General features: G+C 40.4%; 8 non-coding genes across 8 annotated transcripts; all 8 read right to left on the bottom strand.

Moving 5' to 3' along the window:
• Positions 1-3,256: 3,256 nt before the first annotated feature.
• trnam-cau lies at positions 3,257-3,328 on the bottom strand. The gene has a single exon. It is a non-coding gene; the product is annotated as a tRNA-Met (tRNA).
• A 1,469-nt stretch (positions 3,329-4,797) lies between these two features.
• On the bottom strand, positions 4,798-4,880 carry trnal-uag. Its single transcript has one exon. It is a non-coding gene; the product is annotated as a tRNA-Leu (tRNA).
• A 683-nt stretch (positions 4,881-5,563) lies between these two features.
• Positions 5,564-5,635, bottom strand: trnam-cau. The gene has a single exon. It is a non-coding gene; the product is annotated as a tRNA-Met (tRNA).
• A 1,466-nt stretch (positions 5,636-7,101) lies between these two features.
• Positions 7,102-7,183, bottom strand: trnal-uag. The gene has a single exon. It is a non-coding gene; the product is annotated as a tRNA-Leu (tRNA).
• A 1,705-nt stretch (positions 7,184-8,888) lies between these two features.
• Positions 8,889-8,970, bottom strand: trnal-uag. The gene has a single exon. It is a non-coding gene; the product is annotated as a tRNA-Leu (tRNA).
• A 1,527-nt stretch (positions 8,971-10,497) lies between these two features.
• Positions 10,498-10,579, bottom strand: trnal-uag. Its single transcript has one exon. It is a non-coding gene; the product is annotated as a tRNA-Leu (tRNA).
• Positions 10,580-12,142: 1,563 nt separating this feature from the next.
• On the bottom strand, positions 12,143-12,224 carry trnal-uag. Its single transcript has one exon. It is a non-coding gene; the product is annotated as a tRNA-Leu (tRNA).
• A 1,527-nt stretch (positions 12,225-13,751) lies between these two features.
• On the bottom strand, positions 13,752-13,835 carry trnal-uag. The gene has a single exon. It is a non-coding gene; the product is annotated as a tRNA-Leu (tRNA).
• Between the last annotated feature and the right edge of the window lie 6,011 nt (positions 13,836-19,846).

The following is a 19,846-nucleotide window of genomic DNA, read 5'->3' as shown; positions in this document are numbered from 1 at the left end:
GTTGCTCAATGTTTCAGGTAGTTGAGAAAAGTGCATTTATTTTTGAAGATAAGTGCATTTTATTTTGAATCATCTGTTATTTTTTATTTTATTTTTGGTTTTATTGCCTAGTTTGTAAATATTTTGAAATGATACCAAACATCTACACTAGTACATATAGGTTATGTACGCATAAAACGATGGATTGGAAAGTTTGTAAGTACACCAGAAGTTTATGTAAATAACACTTGCCTGCTGGCTTCTGCTCTCTGCTGTTGTTGTTGTTGTTGTTGCTGCTGTAAGACGAGTACTTAGGGTCGTCTACAAATTACAACACCGAAAAGAGATGCAACAAAAATATATTTTTTTAAAGTAAGTGCTGTAGTATAACTAGCAGGAGACCAGTAATAATTGAGGTAAGTTTGAAGACATTACCTTATTTAATCATTAAATTAATAAATATTTTTGTTGTATCTCTTTTCGGTGTAGTAATTTGTAAAAGGCCCTAAGCACTTGTCTAACTGCAGGTAGCAGCAGCACAGAGAGCAGAAGCCAGCAGGCAAGTGTTCATAAACTTCTAGTGTACTTACAAACTTTCTAATCCATCGATTTATGAGTACATAACCTATTTGTACTAGTGTAGACGTTTGGTATCATTTCGGGCATTATTAGTGGGGTCATTTACGAGATACAAACGTGGGTCCATTAGCCCCTGCGCTAAGCTATTCAGCTGATAACACTACACTACGCTAACTCTCCCAATGTTAGACCGAGTTGAAAAAAGCTTCTGGGGGCATGTTTGGCTCGAGGTCATGGTGCAAAGGACCCTAGGGTGAAATTACTCCGAACCATCACTTTAAGTGAGTTTGCTTTTGCTTCAATATAATCCTAGACACGGATCACTGTGAGTAAAACCAGCTAAACATTGTATTGTTAGAGAAATAACCTATTTGATACAAGATGAGGAGTCAGATAAGATGAGGTCAGAGAAGGAAAATAATTTCTTGTATAAATCAACTTCATTTTGCTGATGTCTACATTTTTGTTATACTTTTATGTTTATGTAAATTACTTTGTTATAGTTATACATTGTTATAGTGATATTCACACCTTTTTAAGGTGTGAATGGGTGGACTGTTGAAGATGGAAAAAGGTAAAACCATGCTTATGTTTTAGTACAATATACTTTTAGGTAAAAAATTTAACTTAAAAATGTAAACTGTTGTGTGACTGAGTGAAGGAATGTTTCAATACTGATTAAGCCTAATCAGCATTTGACTGCCTCACCCCAAACCTAGTTTCTAAAGAATTAATTAGGTCATGTCTGTTATTTAGCATGAATGTAGATGCTCTAGAAGACTTATTGTTTAAACAACTTTTGGGGAGCCACTCCCTGCGGGGCCAGACTTGATTAGAACAAAGGAAATGCAAACTCTGTAAACTTGAACAGAATCGGCACTACCATGATAAACGACCTTTGTCTGTGACCTGGAGTAAACCTGAAATTCAGAGGTGTGTCCTTAACCTGAGAGACAGGAATATAATTCGGAACCTGAGAATGATTCAGGACTGATTGATGTAATTCCTGAAGAGGAGGCATGTCATTTCAGTCCACTGCTGGCAGTGTTTCATGTTTTATGTTTGATTATTTTTGTCATGTCGTTTTCATCGTGTTGTTCATTTAAACTTTTGCTTAATCTTTCAATTCGACCCAGCCTCTCCATCCTCCTCAGAAATGAAACGAACATATCTTTTAGAGATTTTTTTAACAGTATTTCACATTGAACAATTGTGTGTGGTGTTTTTAAAACAGGGCAATGCGAATACAGCTATAAACAATAGAGTCTGCAAGTGGGGTACCACATTGCTAATAATCATTTTAGTTGCTTCACCAAGCTATGTTATAAGACATCTGTGCAACTTATAGTAGGGATGCACCGAATATTCGGCCAGCCAAAATACTTTTATCACCAAAACAATACGGCCGAAAATGTTGTGATGACGCAAACAGAAACCGCGACCTGCACGTGTGTCACTACCCGATCCACCGGCAAAGCGTCTCCTAAACAAAGAGGTTGAGACGGAACACGGAGTGAAAACAATGAAAAGTACGCTCTTCGAGTCTGTCAGCACATGTTTCAGTGAGATCTATTCGGATCCTCTGCACTTCATCGCGACTGTACTTGATCTGCGTTATAAAGACCATTACTTGGATGCGGAAATAAAGCAGGGCGCACGAGAAAGGATCCAGGCCGCCATGGATGCGGAGAACCCGCGTGGAGACGGAGCGCGCACGGAGCAGCGCCCAGCGCAGGAGGAGATCAGAGCGCAGAAAAAAAGACTTGTCTCTATGCACCAGATGAGGGGCATGCACCCTCGTTGTCTCTGTTCAGTGAAATCCTGCAAGAAAGTGCCTCAAATAATAATAATAATAACAATAGGTAAGCTATTCTGTTTTTATGCTACTGTATACTGTATGTGACTATCATATTGTAGCTAGATATTTTTTTAATTAAACTTTAATATTAATTTATACAATTGCAATTATTTGATTTTAGTAAAGTTAGTACACAGTCATAAATGCAGTGGTACTAATAATTACCTTAATTTCTTTCGATCTCCTCGTTTCTTGGCCAAGGATTTTCATTTCTTAACTTATAAGTATGTCAGGCCATCAGATTCGACTGCAAATGACAGTGGTGGGATTTGAACCTACATCTCCAGAGAGACTGGAGTCTAAATCCAGCGTCTTAGACCACTCAGCCACACACTGGGACCGTAACTAACGGTACACTTGTTAATTTCAGTGCGACAAAACCTTCGCAAGTAAAGAGACAATACTTTATTAATACATGTTATCAACACCCTTAACTCTTTGTCTTATTTCTCTGGCATCATTTATTTTAGAATATTGTAACCAGCAGAAAGTGAGTAGGTTTAGGTCTGTGAATATGGGCTGAGCATTTACCTGGGCTGAATTTGTGAACATCTCCTTTTGCATATTCACTGTAAAGAACATTACCCCTCCTCTGGGTTATGGGCCCAAAGCAATTGTTCCCAAAACAATAGGACATACATTTTTTGGTTGCAAATGAAAAGTCCAAAAGCAATGGAGGAGTTGAAAGTGCTTGGTATATTACGAACCACTTCAAGTGATTGTCAGAATGAGTGAAATCATGTCATTAAGGGTGGAGATGTTTAACTTTAGACACTTATTGCAACACATAGTTTGCACTAGACAGGATATAGACTTCACACTGATCCAAAGCATTGCATTTAGCAGAGGATGGTTTCGATCCATCAACCTCTGGGTTATGGGCCCAGCACGCTTCCGCTGCGCCACTCTGCTCTTCTTTTCATACACAAAAGCTGGAAAATCAACACCCTTCACTCTATGTCTTATTTCTCTAGGATCATTTATTTTAGAAGATTGTAACCAGCAGCAAGTGAGTAGGTTTAGGTCTGTCAATATGGGCTGAGCATTTACCTGGGCTGAACTTGTGAACATCTCCTTTTGCATATTCACTGTAAAGAGCATTACCCCTCCTCTGGGTTATGGGCCCAGCATGCTTCCGCTGTGCCACTCTGCTCTTCTTTTTTTAGATGCAAGGGTTGGAAAATCTGTGGTTCAAACATTGTGGGAATGTTTGGGAACCTATGGCAACCAAGGTTCCAACAGCTTATGGGTTGCAAAGTTAAGCTTTGGGTAAGCCGCTCACCCAATCTTTTTGTGATTTTCTTGAGTCTTCTAAAGCAATACTTAGCGGGGGACATTTCACTTTGGACAATCTTGTGGCAATGGATTCTTACTCTTCTAAAAACATGATCATGCGATCCAAAGCATTTAGTATTAGCAGACTATAGTTTTAACCACCCTCTGGTTTAGGAGTGTTTTCGACTCAATAATAAATGTGAAGTGAATATGGGCTGAGCATTTACCTGGGCTGAACTTGTGAACATCTCCTTTTGCATATTCACTGTAAAGAGCCATTACACTTCCCACTGCCAACAATTGTTCCCAAAACAATAGGACATACATTTTTTGATTGCAAATGAACAGTCCAAAACAATGGAGCAGGTGAAAGTGTTTGTGATTGGTACATAACAAATCACTTCAAGTGATTGTCAGAATGAGTGAAGTCATGTCATTAAGGGTGGAGCCTTTAGCAGGTGGAGACATTTCACTTTAGACACTTGTGGCAACAGATAGTTTGTCAAGTGGCTATAGCATTAGACAGGATATAAACTTCACGCTGCTCCAAAGCATTGCATTTAGCAGAGGATGGTTTTCGATCCATCGACCAAACATTGTGGGAATTTTTGGGAACCTATGGCAACCAAGGTTCCAGCAGCTTATGATTTGCAAAGTTAAGCTTTTGGTAGACCGTGCAACAATCTTTTTTGTGATTTTCCTGATTACCTCCAAGAATGTTGAAGGAGTCTATTAACGCAATACTTAAGCGGGGACATTTCACTTTGGACAATCTTGTGGCAATGGATTCTTAGTCTTCTAAAAACATGGTCATGCGATCCAAAGCATTTAGTATTAGCAGACTATAGTTTTAACCACCCTCTGGTTTAGGAGTGTTTTCGACTCAATAATAAATGCTTAGTTGACATTAGACACTTGTGCCAACGAATGAGCATTTCACATTGAACACTTGTGATTGTGTGTGGTGTTTTGGCAAGGACGGTACCACATTGCTACTAATCATTTTAGTTCCTTCACCAAGCTATGTTGTAAGACTTCTATGCAAATTATAAGTATATGTCAGGACATCAGATGCATTGCTTTACCAGAGATGTGACATTCGCAAATGGCAGTGGTGGAATTTGAACCCACGCCTCCAGAGAGACTAGAGCCTAAATCCAGCGCCTTAGACCACTCGGCCCACACTACCTGCGCGCACCAGATCTCCACACACTGGGACCGTAACTAACGGTACACTTGTTAATTTCAGTGCGACAAACCATCGAAGTAAAGAGCCAATACTTTATTAATACATGTTATCAAAACCTTCTACTCTTTGTCTTATTTCTCTGGCATCATTTATTTTAGAATATTGTAACCAGTAGAAAGTGAGTACACTTGTTAATTTCAGTGCGACAAACCCCGCGCAAGGGAAAAGAGCCAATACTTTATTAATACATGTTATCAACACCCTTTAGTCTTTGTCTTATTTCTCCGGCATCATTTATTTTAGAAGATTGTAACCAGCAGCAAGTGAGTAGGTTTAGGTCTGTGAATATGGGCTGAGCATTTACCTGGGCTGAACTTGTGAACATCTCCTTTTGCATAATCACTGTAAAGAGCCATTACCCCTCCCACTGCCAACAATTGTTCCCAAAACAATAGGACATACATTTTTTGATTGCAAATGAACAGTCCAAAAACAATTGAGGAGTTGAAAGTGCTTGTGTTTGGTATATTACGAATCACTTCAAGATATTGTCAGAATGAGCGAAATCGTGTCATTAAGGGTGGAGACGTTTAACTTTAGACACTTATTGCAACACATAGTTTGTCAAGTGGATATAGCACTAGACAGGATATAGACTTCACACAGATCCAAAGCATTGCATTTAGCAGAGGATGGTTTCGATCCATCGACCTCTGGGTTATGGGCCCAGCACGCTTCCGCTGCGCCACTCTGCTCTTCTTTTCGTACACAACAGCTGGAAAATCAACACCCTTCACTCTATGTCTTATTTCTCTAGCATCATTTATTTTAGAAGATTGTAACCAGCAGCAAGTGAGTAGGTTTAGGTCTGTCAATATGGGCTGAGCATTTACCTGGGCTGAATTTGTGAACATCTCCTTTTGCATATTCACTGTAAAGAGCATTACCCCTCCTCTGGGTTATGGGCCCAGCATGCTTCCGCTGTGCCACTCTGCTCTTCTTTTTTTAGATGCAAGGGTTGGAAAATCTGTGGTTCAAACATTGTGGGAATGTTTGGGAACCTATGGCAACCAAGGTTCCAACAGCTTATGGGTTGCAAAGTTAAGCTTTTGGTAGACCGCGCAACAATCTTTTTTGTGATTTTCTTGAGTCTTCTAAAGCAATACTTAGCGGGGACATTTCACTTTGGACAATCTTGTGGCAATGGATTCTTACTCTTCTAAAAACATGATCATGCGATCCAAAGCATTTAGTATTAGCAGACTATAGTTTTAACCACCCTCTGGTTTAGGAGTGTTTTCGACTCAATAATAAATGTGAAGTGAATATGGGCTGAGCATTTACCTGGGCTGAACTTGTGAACATCTCCTTTTGCATATTCACTGTAAAGAGCCATTACACTTCCCACTGCCAACAATTGTTCCCAAAACAATAGGACATACATTTTTTGATTGCAAATGAACAGTCCAAAAACAATGGAGCAGGTGAAAGTGTTTGTGATTGGTACATAACAAATCACTTCAAGTGATTGTCAGAATGAGTGAAGTCATGTCATTAAGGGTGGAGCCTTTAGCAGGTGGAGACATTTCACTTTAGACACTTGTGGCAACAGATAGTTTGTCAAGTGGCTATAGCATTAGACAGGATATAAACTTCACGCTGCTCCAAAGCATTGCATTTAGCAGAGGATGGTTTTCGATCCATCGACCAAACATTGTGGGAATTTTTGGGAACCTATGGCAACCAAGGTTCCAGCAGCTTATGATTTGCAAAGTTAAGCTTTTGGTAGACCGTGCAACAATCTTTTTGTGATTTTCCTGATTACCTCCAAGAATGTTGAAGGAGTCTATTAACGCAATACTTAGCGGGGACATTTCACTTTGGACAATCTTGTGGCAATGGATTCTTAGTCTTCTAAAACATGGTCATGCGATCCAAAGCATTTAGTATTAGCAGACTATAGTTTTAACCACCCTCTGGTTTAGGAGTGTTTTCGACTCAATAATAAATGCTTAGTTGACATTAGACACTTGTGCCAACGAATGAGCATTTCACATTGAACACTTGTGATTGTGTGTGGTGTTTTGGCAAGGACTGTACCACATTGCTACTAATCATTTTAGTTCCTTCACCAAGCTATGTTGTAAGACTTCTATGCAAATTATAAGTATATGTCAGGACATCAGATGCATTGCTTTACCAGAGATGTGACATTCGCAAATGGCAGTGGTGGGATTTGAACCCACGCCTCCAGAGAGACTGGAGCCTAAATCCAGCGCCTTAGACCACTCGGCCACACTACCTGCGTGCACCAGATCTCCACACACTGGGACCGTAACTAACGGTACACTTGTTAATTTCAGTGCGACAAAACCTTCGCAAGTAAAGAGCCAATACTTTATTAATACATGTTATCAAAACCCTTTACTCTTTGTCTTATTTCTCTGGCATCATTTATTTTAGAATATTGTAACCAGTAGAAAGTGAGTACACTTGTTAATTTCAGTGCGACAAAACCTTCGCAAGGAAAGAGCCAATACTTTATTAATACATGTTATCAACACCCTTTAGTCTTTGTCTTATTTCTCCGGCATCATTTATTTTAGAAGATTGTAACCAGCAGCAAGTGAGTAGGTTTAGGTCTGTGAATATGGGCTGAGCATTTACCTGGGCTGAACTTGTGAACATCTCCTTTTGCATAATCACTGTAAAGAGCCATTACCCCTCCCACTGCCAACAATTGTTCCCAAAACAATAGGACATACATTTTTTGATTGCAAATGAACAGTCCAAAAACAATGGAGGAGTTGAAAGTGCTCGTGTTTGGTATATTACAAATCACTTCAAGTGATTGTCAGAATGAGTGAAATCATGTCGTTAAGGGTGGAGACGTTTAACTTTAGACACTTATTGCAACGCATAGTTTGTCAAGTGGATATAGCACTAGACAGGATATAGACTTCACACAGATCCAAAGCATTGCATTTAGCAGAGGATGGTTTCGATCCATCGACCTCTGGGTTATGGGCCCAGCACGCTTCCGCTAGACTATAGTTTTAACCACCCTCTGGTTTAGGAGTGTTTTCAACTCAATAATAAATGTGAAGTGAATATGGGCTGAGCATTTACCTGGGCTGAACTTGTGAACATCTCCTTTTGCATATTCACTGTAAAGAGCCATTACACTTCCCACTGCCAACAATTGTTCCCAAAACAATAGGACATACATTTTTTGATTGCAAATGAACAGTCCAATAACAATGGAGCAGGTGAAAGTGTTTGTGATTGGTACATAACAAATCACTTCAAGTGATTGTCAGAATGAGTGAAGTCATGTCATTAAGGGTGGAGCCTTTAGCAGGTGGAGACATTTCACTTTAGACACTTGTGGCAACAGATAGTTTGTCAAGTGGCTATAGCATTAGACAGGATATAAACTTCACGCTGCTCCAAAGCATTGCATTTAGCAGAGGATGGTTTTCGATCCATCGACCAAACATTGTGGGAATTTTTGGGAACCTATGGCAACCAAGGTTCCAGCAGCTTATGATTTGCAAAGTTAAGCTTTTGGTAGACCGTGCAACAATCTTTTTTGTGATTTTCCTGATTACCTCCAAGAATGTTGAAGGAGTCTATTAACGCAATACTTAGCGGGGGACATTTCACTTTGGACAATCTTGTGGCAATGGATTCTTAGTCTTCAAAAACATGGTCATGCGATCCAAAGCATTTAGTATTAGCAGACTATAGTTTTAACCACCCTCTGGTTTAGGAGTGTTTTCGACTCAATAATAAATGCTTAGTTGACATTAGACACTTGTGCCAACGAATGAGCATTTCACATTGAACACTTGTGATTGTGTGTGGTGTTTTGGCAAGGACTGTACCACATTGCTACTAATCATTTTAGTTCCTTCACCAAGCTATGTTGTAAGACTTCTATGCAAATTATAAGTATATGTCAGGACATCAGATGCATTGCTTTACCAGAGATGTGACATTCGCAAATGGCAGTGGTGGGATTTGAACCCACGCCTCCAGAGAGACTGGAGCCTAAATCCAGCGCCTTAGACCACTCGGCCACACTACCTGCGTGCACCAGATCTCCACACACTGGGACCGTAACTAACGGTACACTTGTTAATTTCAGTGCGACAAAACCTTCGCAAGTAAAGAGCCAATACTTTATTAATACATGTTATCAAAACCCTTTACTCTTTGTCTTATTTCTCTGGCATCATTTATTTTAGAATATTGTAACCAGTAGAAAGTGAGTACACTTGTTAATTTCAGTGCGACAAAACCTTCGCAAGGAAAGAGCCAATACTTTATTAATACATGTTATCAACACCCTTTAGTCTTTGTCTTATTTCTCCGGCATCATTTATTTTAGAAGATTGTAACCAGCAGCAAGTGAGTAGGTTTAGGTCTGTGAATATGGGCTGAGCATTTACCTGGGCTGAACTTGTGAACATCTCCTTTTGCATAATCACTGTAAAGAGCCATTACCCCTCCCACTGCCAACAATTGTTCCCAAAACAATAGGACATACATTTTTTGATTGCAAATGAACAGTCCAAAAACAATTGAGGAGTTGAAAGTGCTTGTGTTTGGTATATTACGAATCACTTCAAGATATTGTCAGAATGAGCGAAATCGTGTCATTAAGGGTGGAGACGTTTAACTTTAGACACTTATTGCAACACATAGTTTGTCAAGTGGATATAGCACTAGACAGGATATAGACTTCACACTGATCCAAAGCATTGTATATAGCAGAGGATTGTTTCGATCCATCGACCTCAGGGTTATGGGCCCAGCACGCTTCCGCTGCGCCACTCTGCTCTTCTTTTCATACACAACGGCTGGAAAATCAACACCCTTCACTCTATGTCTTATTTCTCTAGCATCATTTATTTTAGAAGATTGTAACCAGCAGCAAGTGAGTAGGTTTAGGTCTGTCAATATGGGCTGAGCATTTACCTGGGCTGAACTTGTGAACATCTCCTTTTGCATATTCACTGTAAAGAGCATTACCCCTCCTCTGGGTTATGGGCCCCAGCATGCTCCGCTGTGCCACTCTGCTCTTTTTTTTTAGATGCAAGGGTTGGAAAATCTGTGGTTCAAACATTGTGGGAATGTTTGGGAACCTATGGCAACCAAGGTTCCAACAGCTTATGGGTTGCAAAGTTAAGCTTTTGGTAGACCGCGCAACAATCTTTTTTGTGATTTTCTTGAGTCTTCTAAAGCAATACTTGCGGCGGGACATTTCACTTTGGACAATCTTGTGGCAATGGATTCTTACTCTTCTAAAAACATGGTCATGCGATCCAAAGCATTTAGTATTAGCAGACTATAGTTTTAACCACCCTCTGGTTTAGGAGTGTTTTCGACTCAATAATAAATGCTTAGTTGACATTAGACACTTGTGCCAACGAATGAGCATTTCTCATTGAACACTTGTGATTGTGTGTGGTGTTTTGGCAAGGACGGTACCACATTGCTACTAATCATTTTAGTTCCTTCACCAAGCTATGTTGTAAGACTTCTATGCAAATTATAAGTATATGTCAGGACATCAGATGCATTGCTTTACCAGAGATGTGACATTCGCAAATGGCAGTGGTGGGATTTGAACCCACGCCTCCAGAGAGACTGGAGCCTAAATCCAGCGCCTTAGAACACTCGGCCACACTACCTGCGTGCACCAGATCTCCACACACTGGGACCGTAACTAACGGTACACTTGTTAATTTCAGTGCGACAAAACCTTCGCAAGTAAAGAGCCAATACTTTATTAATACATGTTATCAACACCCTTTAGTCTTTGTCTTATTTCTCTTATTCTCATTTATTTTAGAAGATTGTAACCAGCAGCAAGTGAGTAGGTTTAGGTCTGTGAATATGGGCTGAGCATTTACCTGGGCTGAACTTGTGAACATCTCCTTTTGCATAATCACTGTAAAGAGCCATTACCCCTCCCACTGCCAACAATTGTTCCCAAAACAATAGGACATACATTTTTTGATTGCAAATGAACAGTCCAAAAACAATGGAGGAGTTGAAAGTGCTCGTGTTTGGTATATTACAAATCACTTCAAGTGATTGTCAGAATGAGTGAAATCATGTCGTTAAGGGTGGAGACGTTTAACTTTAGACACTTATTGCAACGCATAGTTTGTCAAGTGGATATAGCACTAGACAGGATATAGACTTCACACAGATCCAAAGCATTGCATTTAGCAGAGGATGGTTTCGATCCATCGACCTCTGGGTTATGGGCCCAGCACGCTTCCGCTAGACTATAGTTTTAACCACCCTCTGGTTTAGGAGTGTTTTCAACTCAATAATAATGTGTAAGTGAATATGGGCTGAGCATTTACCTGGGCTGAACTTGTGAACATCTCCTTTTGCATATTCACTGTAAAGAGCCATTACACTTCCCACTGCCAACAATTGTTCCCAAAACAATAGGACATACATTTTTTGATTGCAAATGAACAGTCCAATAACAATGGAGCAGGTGAAAGTGTTTGTGATTGGTACATAACAAATCACTTCAAGTGATTGTCAGAATGAGTGAAGTCATGTCATTAAGGGTGGAGCCTTTAGCAGGTGGAGACATTTCACTTTAGACACTTGTGGCAACAGATAGTTTGTCAAGTGGCTATAGCATTAGACAGGATATAAACTTCACGCTGCTCCAAAGCATTGCATTTAGCAGAGGATGGTTTTCGATCCATCGACCAAACATTGTGGGAATTTTTGGGAACCTATGGCAACCAAGGTTCCAGCAGCTTATGATTTGCAAAGTTAAGCTTTTGGTAGACCGTGCAACAATCTTTTTTGTGATTTTCCTGATTACCTCCAAGAATGTTGAAGGAGTCTATTAACGCAATACTTAGCGGGGACATTTCACTTTGGACAATCTTGTGGCAATGGATTCTTAGTCTTCTAAAAACATGGTCATGCGATCCAAAGCATTTAGTATTAGCAGACTATAGTTTTAACCACCCTCTGGTTTAGGAGTGTTTTCGACTCAATAATAAATGCTTAGTTGACATTAGACACTTGTGCCAACGAATGAGCATTTCACATTGAACACTTGTGATTGTGTGTGGTGTTTTGGCAAGGACGGTACCACATTGCTACTAATCATTTTAGTTCCTTCACCAAGCTATGTTGTAAGACTTCTATGCAAATTATAAGTATATGTCAGGACATCAGATGCATTGCTTTACCAGAGATGTGACATTCGCAAATGGCAGTGGTGGGATTTGAACCCACGCCTCCAGAGAGACTGGAGCCTAAATCCAGCGCCTTAGACCACTCGGCCACACTACCTGCGTGCACCAGATCTCCACACACTGGGACCGTAACTAACGGTACACTTGTTAATTTCAGTGCGACAAAACCTTCGCAAGTAAAGAGCCAATACTTTATTAATACATGTTATCAAAACCCTTTACTCTTTGTCTTATTTCTCTGGCATCATTTATTTTAGAATATTGTAACCAGTAGAAAGTGAGTACACTTGTTAATTTCAGTGCGACAAAACCTTCGCAAGGAAAGAGCCAATACTTTATTAATACATGTTATCAACACCCTTTAGTCTTTGTCTTATTTCTCCGGCATCATTTATTTTAGAAGATTGTAACCAGCAGCAAGTGAGTAGGTTTAGGTCTGTGAATATGGGCTGAGCATTTACCTGGGCTGAACTTGTGAACATCTCCTTTTGCATAATCACTGTAAAGAGCCATTACCCCTCCCACTGCCAACAATTGTTCCCAAAACAATAGGACATACATTTTTTGATTGCAAATGAACAGTCCAAAAACAATTGAGGAGTTGAAAGTGCTTGTGTTTGGTATATTACGAATCACTTCAAGATATTGTCAGAATGAGCGAAATCGTGTCATTAAGGGTGGAGACGTTTAACTTTAGACACTTATTGCAACACATAGTTTGTCAAGTGGATATAGCACTAGACAGGACATAGACTTCACACTGATCCAAAGCATTGTATATAGCAGAGGATTGTTTCGATCCATCGACCTCAGGGTTATGGGCCCAGCACGCTTCCGCTGCGCCACTCTGCTCTTCTTTTCATACACAACGGCTGGAAAATCAACACCCTTCACTCTATGTCTTATTTCTCTAGCATCATTTATTTTAGAAGATTGTAACCAGCAGCAAGTGAGTAGGTTTAGGTCTGTCAATATGGGCTGAGCATTTACCTGGGCTGAACTTGTGAACATCTCCTTTTGCATATTCACTGTAAAGAGCATTACCCCTCCTCTGGGTTATGGGCCCAGCATGCTTCCGCTGTGCCACTCTGCTCTTCTTTTTTTAGATGCAAGGGTTGGAAAATCTGTGGTTCAAACATTGTGGGAATGTTTGGGAACCTATGGCAACCAAGGTTCCAACAGCTTATGGGTTGCAAAGTTAAGCTTTTGGTAGACCGCCCAACAATCTTTTTGTGATTTTCTTGAGTCTTCTAAAGCAATACTTAGCGGGGGACATTTCACTTTGGACAATCTTGTGGCAATGGATTCTTACTCTTCTAAAAACATGGTCATGCGATCCAAAGCATTTAGTATTAGCAGACTATAGTTTTCACCACCCTCTGGTTTAGGAGTGTTTTCGACTCAATAATAAATGCTTAGTTGACATTAGACACTTGTACGCGAATAAGCATTTCACATTGAACACTTGTGATTGTGTGTGGTGTTTTGGCAAGGACGGTACCACATTGCTACTAATCATTTTAGTTCCTTCACCAAGCTATGTTGTAAGACTTCTATGCAAATTATAAGTATATGTCAGGACATCAGATGCATTGCTTTACCAGAGATGTGACATCTCCGCAAATGGCAGTGGTGGGATTTGAACGCAACCGCCTCCAGGGAGACTGGAGCCTAAATCCAGCGCCTTAGACCACTCGGCCACACTACCTGCGTGCACCAGATCTCCACACACTGGGACCGTAACTAACGGTACACTTGTTAATTTCAGTGCGACAAAACCTTCGCAAGTAAAGAGCCAATACTTTATTAATACATGTTATCAACACCCTTTAGTCTTTGTCTTATTTCTCTGGCATCATTTATTTTAGAAGATTGTAACCAGCAGCATGTGAGTAGGTTTAGGTCTGTGAATATGGGCTGAGCATTTACCTGGGCTGAACTTGTGAACATCTCCTTTTGCATAATCACTGTAAAGAGCCATTACCCCTCCCACTGCCAACAATTGTTCCCAAAACAATAGGACATACATTTTTTGATTGCAAATGAACAGTCCAAAAACAATGGAGGAGTTGAAAGTGCTCATGTTTGGTATATTACAAATCACTTCAAGTGATTGTCAGAATGAGTGAAATCATGTCATTAAGGGTGGAGACGTTTAACTTTAGACACTTATTGCAACGCATAGTTTGTCAAGTGGATATAGCACTAGACAGGATATAGACTTCACACAGACCCAAAGCATTGCATTTAGCAGAGGATGGTTTCGATCCATCGACCTCTGGGTTATGGGCCCAGCACGCTTACGCTGCGCCACTCTGCTCTTCTTTTCGTACACAACAGCTGGAAAATCAACACCCTTCACTCTATGTCTTATTTCTCTAGCATCATTTATTTTAGAAGATTGTAACCAGCATCAAGTGAGTAGGTTTAGGTCTGTGAATATGGGCTGAGCATTTACCTGGGCTGAACTTGTGAACATCTCCTTTTGCATAATCACTGTAAAGAGCCATTACCCCTCCCACTGCCAACAATTGTTCCCAAAACAATAGGACATACATTTTTTGATTGCAAATGAACAGTCCAAAAACAATGGAGGAGTTGAAAGTGCTCATGTTTGGTATATTACAAATCACTTCAAGTGATTGTCAGAATGAGTGAAATCATGTCATTAAGGGTCACCAGCGGGTATCGGCCAGCGGAGCAACATCGCTATTATTGCCAGAAAGCTTCGCTGCCGACCTCGACCTGCAGTCGGAGCTCCAGCGGGACACGGAGAGCCCCGCACCCGGTAGCAGCTCACCGCTAGTGTTGGTGGAATAGCAAGCTAGCGTTAGCTAACTAACCAGCTTCTAAATAAATACCTTTTAGTTATCTAAACACTTTAACAGTCAAACTGAAACACTGGCGGTGAGCTCCAGGTCCTGCAGCCGCAGACGGACCGTCATCAGCGGGTAACACGTGCCAAGTTCTGCATCCCTGCCAAGACTTCCATCCATAAGGGGAAATAATGATTTTATAAGGCAAAGTAGCTACTGTTTAATTAAAATGTAGGCTATATACATTCCTTTGTCATGTTCATCAATGATGATTATAATTTTACAACGTTTAGAGACATCAATGTTTTATCAGACTATCATTTCCTTGCTACCTGGGTGCAAATCTCGGCAGCAACGAGGGTTAAGAGATGACGCATTATTCGGCAAAAATGATTGCTGCTGCCCGCGAGGTGGATGTAATTCTGCAGAAGCTATTGTTGCTGCCCAAGCGGGTGCAATGATTGGCAGTGAGGCACAACATCAGCAAAGCAAGCTGTGGTCATGGCCGGGGGATGTGCCGATGCTACCGGGTGCGGGGCTCTCTGTGTCCCGCTGGAGCTCCGACTGCAGGTCGAGGTCGGCAGCGAAGCTTTCTGGCAATAATAGCGATGGTTCGCCTGGCCGATACCCGCTGGTGACGGTCCGTCTGCGGCTGCAGGACCTGGAGCTCACCGCACAGTTTTTCAGTTTTGACTGTTAAAAAATGTTAAGTTTTTATTATTTTATTTAATAATTAAAAGGTTAAAGTATTTATTTAGAATCAGGCTGGTAGCTATTCAACCAGCGCTTCCATGTACAGCTAAATATAAGCCGGACAGAGTTGTCCCTCATCTGGCGATAAGAAACCCTGCTTTCCCCGTTCTGTTGGATCAGAGCTCCACAGCCTAAGTCCACAGGTACAAATTAGTTTTGCACCAAATGTATCGCAACAAGTGTTGCAAAAGTCGAGGCGCAGATTCGCCTCTTTGTGATGCGAGAGAGCGCATACAGTGACAGATTCGAGAGGTTGTAATCACTGAGTTGTGGTTGTGATGGAAAATCAACCTGAGTAAAAAAAAAAGTACATGAGTAAATGTTGCATTACAAGTTTGCAGCTGTCATTGTGTTCATGCAAATATCAATCTACACATTTGTGAATATTTTTTCTACAAGTGCAAATTTCAATTTACAAGTTCAGATTTTTTTTACAAGCTCTCATGTTTTTTTTCTTTTTGTGACTTCAAATGTGAATAATTTTTACAAGTGCAAATTTTTATTTTACAAGTGCAAATTTTTATTTTACAAGTGCAAATTTTTATTTTACAAGTGCAAATTTTAACATACAAGTTCAATTTTTTTGTTCTGCAAGTTCTCACATTGTATTCTACAAGCTCTCACGTTTTGCACCATATTTACCTTCATATATTTCTCTGGCATCATTTATTTTAGAAGATTGTAACCAGCAGCAAGTGAGTAGGTTTAGGTCTGTGAATATGGGCTGAGCATTTACCTGGGCTGAACTTGTGAACATCTCCTTTTGCATAATCACTGTAAAGAGCCATTACCCCTCCCACTGCCAACAATTGTTCCCAAAACAATAGGACATACATTTTTTGATTGCAAATGAACAGTCCAAAGACAATGGAGGAGTTGAAAGTGCTCGTGTTTGGTATATTACGAATCACTTCAAGTTATTGTCAGAATGAGCGAAATCATGTCGTTAAGGGTGGAGATGTTTAACTTTAGACACTTATTGCAACACATAGTTTGTCAAGTGGATATAGCACTAGACAGGATATAGACTTCACACAGTTCCAAAGCATCGCATTTAGCAGAGGATGGTTTCGATCCATCGACCTCTGGTTTAGGGGCCCAGCACGCTTCCGCTGCGCCACTCTGCTCTTCTTTTCATACACAAGAGCTGGAAAATTAACACCCTTCACTCTATGTCTTATTTCTCTAGCATCATTTATTTTAGAAGATTGTAACCAGCAGCAAGTGAGTAGGTTTAGGTCTGTCAATATGGGCTGAGCATTTACCTGGGCTGAACTTGTGAACATCTCCTTTTGCATATTCACTGTAAAGAGCATTACCCCTCCTCTGGGTTATGGGCCCAGCATGCTTCCGCTGTGCCACTCTGCTCTTCTTTTTTTAGATGCAAGGGTTGGAAAATCTGTGGTTCAAACATTGTGGGAATGTTTGGGAACCTATGGCAACCAAGGTTCCAACAGCTTATGGGTTGCAAAGTTAAGCTTTTGGTAGACCGCGCAACAATCTTTTTTGTGATTTTCTTGTCTTTCTCTAAAGCAATACTTAGCGGGACATTTCACTTTGGACAATCTTGTGGCAATGGATTCTTACTCTTCTAAAAACATGATCATGCGATCCAAAGCATTTAGTATTAGCAGACTATAGTTTTAACCACCCTCTGGTTTAGGAGTGTTTTCGACTCAATAATAAATGTGAAGTGAATATGGGCTGAGCATTTACCTGTGCTGAACTTGTGAACATCTCCTTTTGCATATTCACTGTAAAGAGCCATTACACTTCCCACTGCCAACAATTGTTCCCAAAACAATAGGACATACATTTTTTGATTGCAAATGAACAGTCCAAAAACAATGGAGGAGTTGAAAGTGCTTGTGTTTGGTATATTACGAATCACTTCAAGTGATTGTCAGAATGAGTGAAATCATGTCATTAAGGGTGGAGACGTTTAACTTTAGACACTTATTGCAACGCATAGTTTGTCAAGTGGATATAGCACTAGACAGGATATAGACTTCACACAGATCCAAAGCATTGCATTTAGCAGAGGATGGTTTCGATCCATCGACCTCTGGGTTATGGGCCCAGCACGCTTCGCGCCGCCACTCTGCTCTTCTTTTCATACACAACAGCTGGAAAATCAACACCCTTCACTCTATGTCTTATTTCTCTAGCATCATTTATTTTAGAAGATTGTAACCAGCAGCAAGTGAGTAGGTTTAGGTCTGTCAATATGGGCTGAGCATTTACCTGGGCTGAATTTGTGAACATCTCCTTTTGCATATTCACTGTAAAGAGCATTACCCCTCCTCTGGGTTATGGGCCCAGCATGCTTCCGCTGTGCCACTCTGCTCTTCTTTTTTTAGATGCAAGGGTTGGAAAATCTGTGGTTCAAACATTGTGGGAATGTTTGGGAACCTATGGCAAACCAAGGTTCCAACAGCTTATGGGTTGCAAAGTTAAGCTTTTGGTAGACCGCCCGAACAATCTTTTTGTGATTTTCTTGAGTCTTCTAAAGCAATACTTAGCGGGGACATTTCACTTTGGACAATCTTGTGGCAATGGATTCTTACTCTTCTAAAAACATGATCATGCGATCCAAAGCATTTAGTATTAGCAGACTATAGTTTTAACCACCCTCTGGTTTAGGAGTGTTTTCGACTCCAAAAAAATTTAAATTTAATATGTTTTTTATATAATTTTTAATATCATCCTGCTGTATACTTCAATCAGCCACCTGTAAAGAGCCATTACACTATCCACTGCCAACAACTTGTTCCCAAAACAATAGGACATACATTTTTGATTGCAAATGAACAGTCCAAAAACAATGGAGCAGGTGAAAGTGTTTGTGATTGGTACATAACAAATCACTTCAAGTGATTGTCAGAATGAGTGAAGTCATGTCATTAAGGGTGGAGCCTTTAGCAGGTGGAGACATTTCACTTTAGACACTTGTGGCAACAGATAGTTTGTCAAGTGGCTATAGCATTAGACAGGATATAAACTTCACGCTGCTCCAAAGCATTGCATTTAGCAGAGGATGGTTTTCGATCCATCGACCAAACATTGTGGGAATTTTTGGGAAACTATGGCAACCAAGGTTCCAGCAGCTTATGATTTGCAAAGTTAAGCTTTTGGTAGACGCGGCAACAATCTTTTTTGTGATTTTCCTGATTACCTCCAAGAATGTTGAAGGAGTCTATTAACGCAATACTTAGCGGGGACATTTCACTTTGGACAATCTTGTGGCAATGGATTCTTAGTCTTCTAAAAACATGGTCATGCGATCCAAAGCATTTAGTATTAGCAGACTATAGTTTTAACCACCCTCTGGTTTAGGAGTGTGTTTTCCGACTCAATAATAAATGCTTAGTTGACATTAGACACTTGTGCCAACGAATGAGCATTTCTCATTGAACACTTGTGATTGTGTGTGGTGTTTTGGCAAGGACGGTACCACATTGCTACTAATCATTTTAGTTCCTTCACCAAGCTATGTTGTAAGACTTCTATGCAAATTATAAGTATATGTCAGGACATCAGATGCATTGCTTTACCAGAGATGTGACATTCGCGCAAATGGCAGTGGTGGGATTTGAACCCACGCCTCCAGAGAGACTGGAGCCTAAATCCAGCGCTTTAGAACACTTGGCCACACTACTCTGCGCACCAGATCTCCACACACTGGGACCGTAACTAACGGTACACTTGTTAATTTCAGTGCGACAAAACCTTCGCAAGTAAAGAGCCAATACTTTATTAATACATGTTATCAACACCCTTTAGTCTTTGTCTTATTTCTCTTATTCTCATTTATTTTAGAAGATTGTAACCAGCAGCAAGTGAGTAGGTTTAGGTCTGTGAATATGGGCTGAGCATTTACCTGGGCTGAACTTGTGAACATCTCCTTTTGCATAATCACTGTAAAGAGCCATTACCCCTCCCACTGCCAACAATTGTTCCCAAAAACAATAGGACATACATTTTTGATTGCAAATGAACAGTCCAAAAACAATTGAGGAGTTGAAAGTGCTTGTGTTTGGTATATTACGAATCACTTCAAGATATTGTCAGAATGAGCGAAAATCGTGTCATAAGGGGGTGAACGCGTTTTAACTTAGACACTTATTGCAACACATAGTTTGTCAAGTGG

The sequence above is a fragment of the Perca fluviatilis genome, chromosome 18 (genome assembly GCF_010015445.1).
Source record: "Perca fluviatilis chromosome 18, GENO_Pfluv_1.0, whole genome shotgun sequence".
Classification (NCBI taxonomy): domain Eukaryota; kingdom Metazoa; phylum Chordata; class Actinopteri; order Perciformes; family Percidae; genus Perca; species Perca fluviatilis.
The sequence above is the reverse complement of the archived record's forward strand: the minus strand, read 5'-3'. Positions and strand labels throughout refer to the sequence as shown.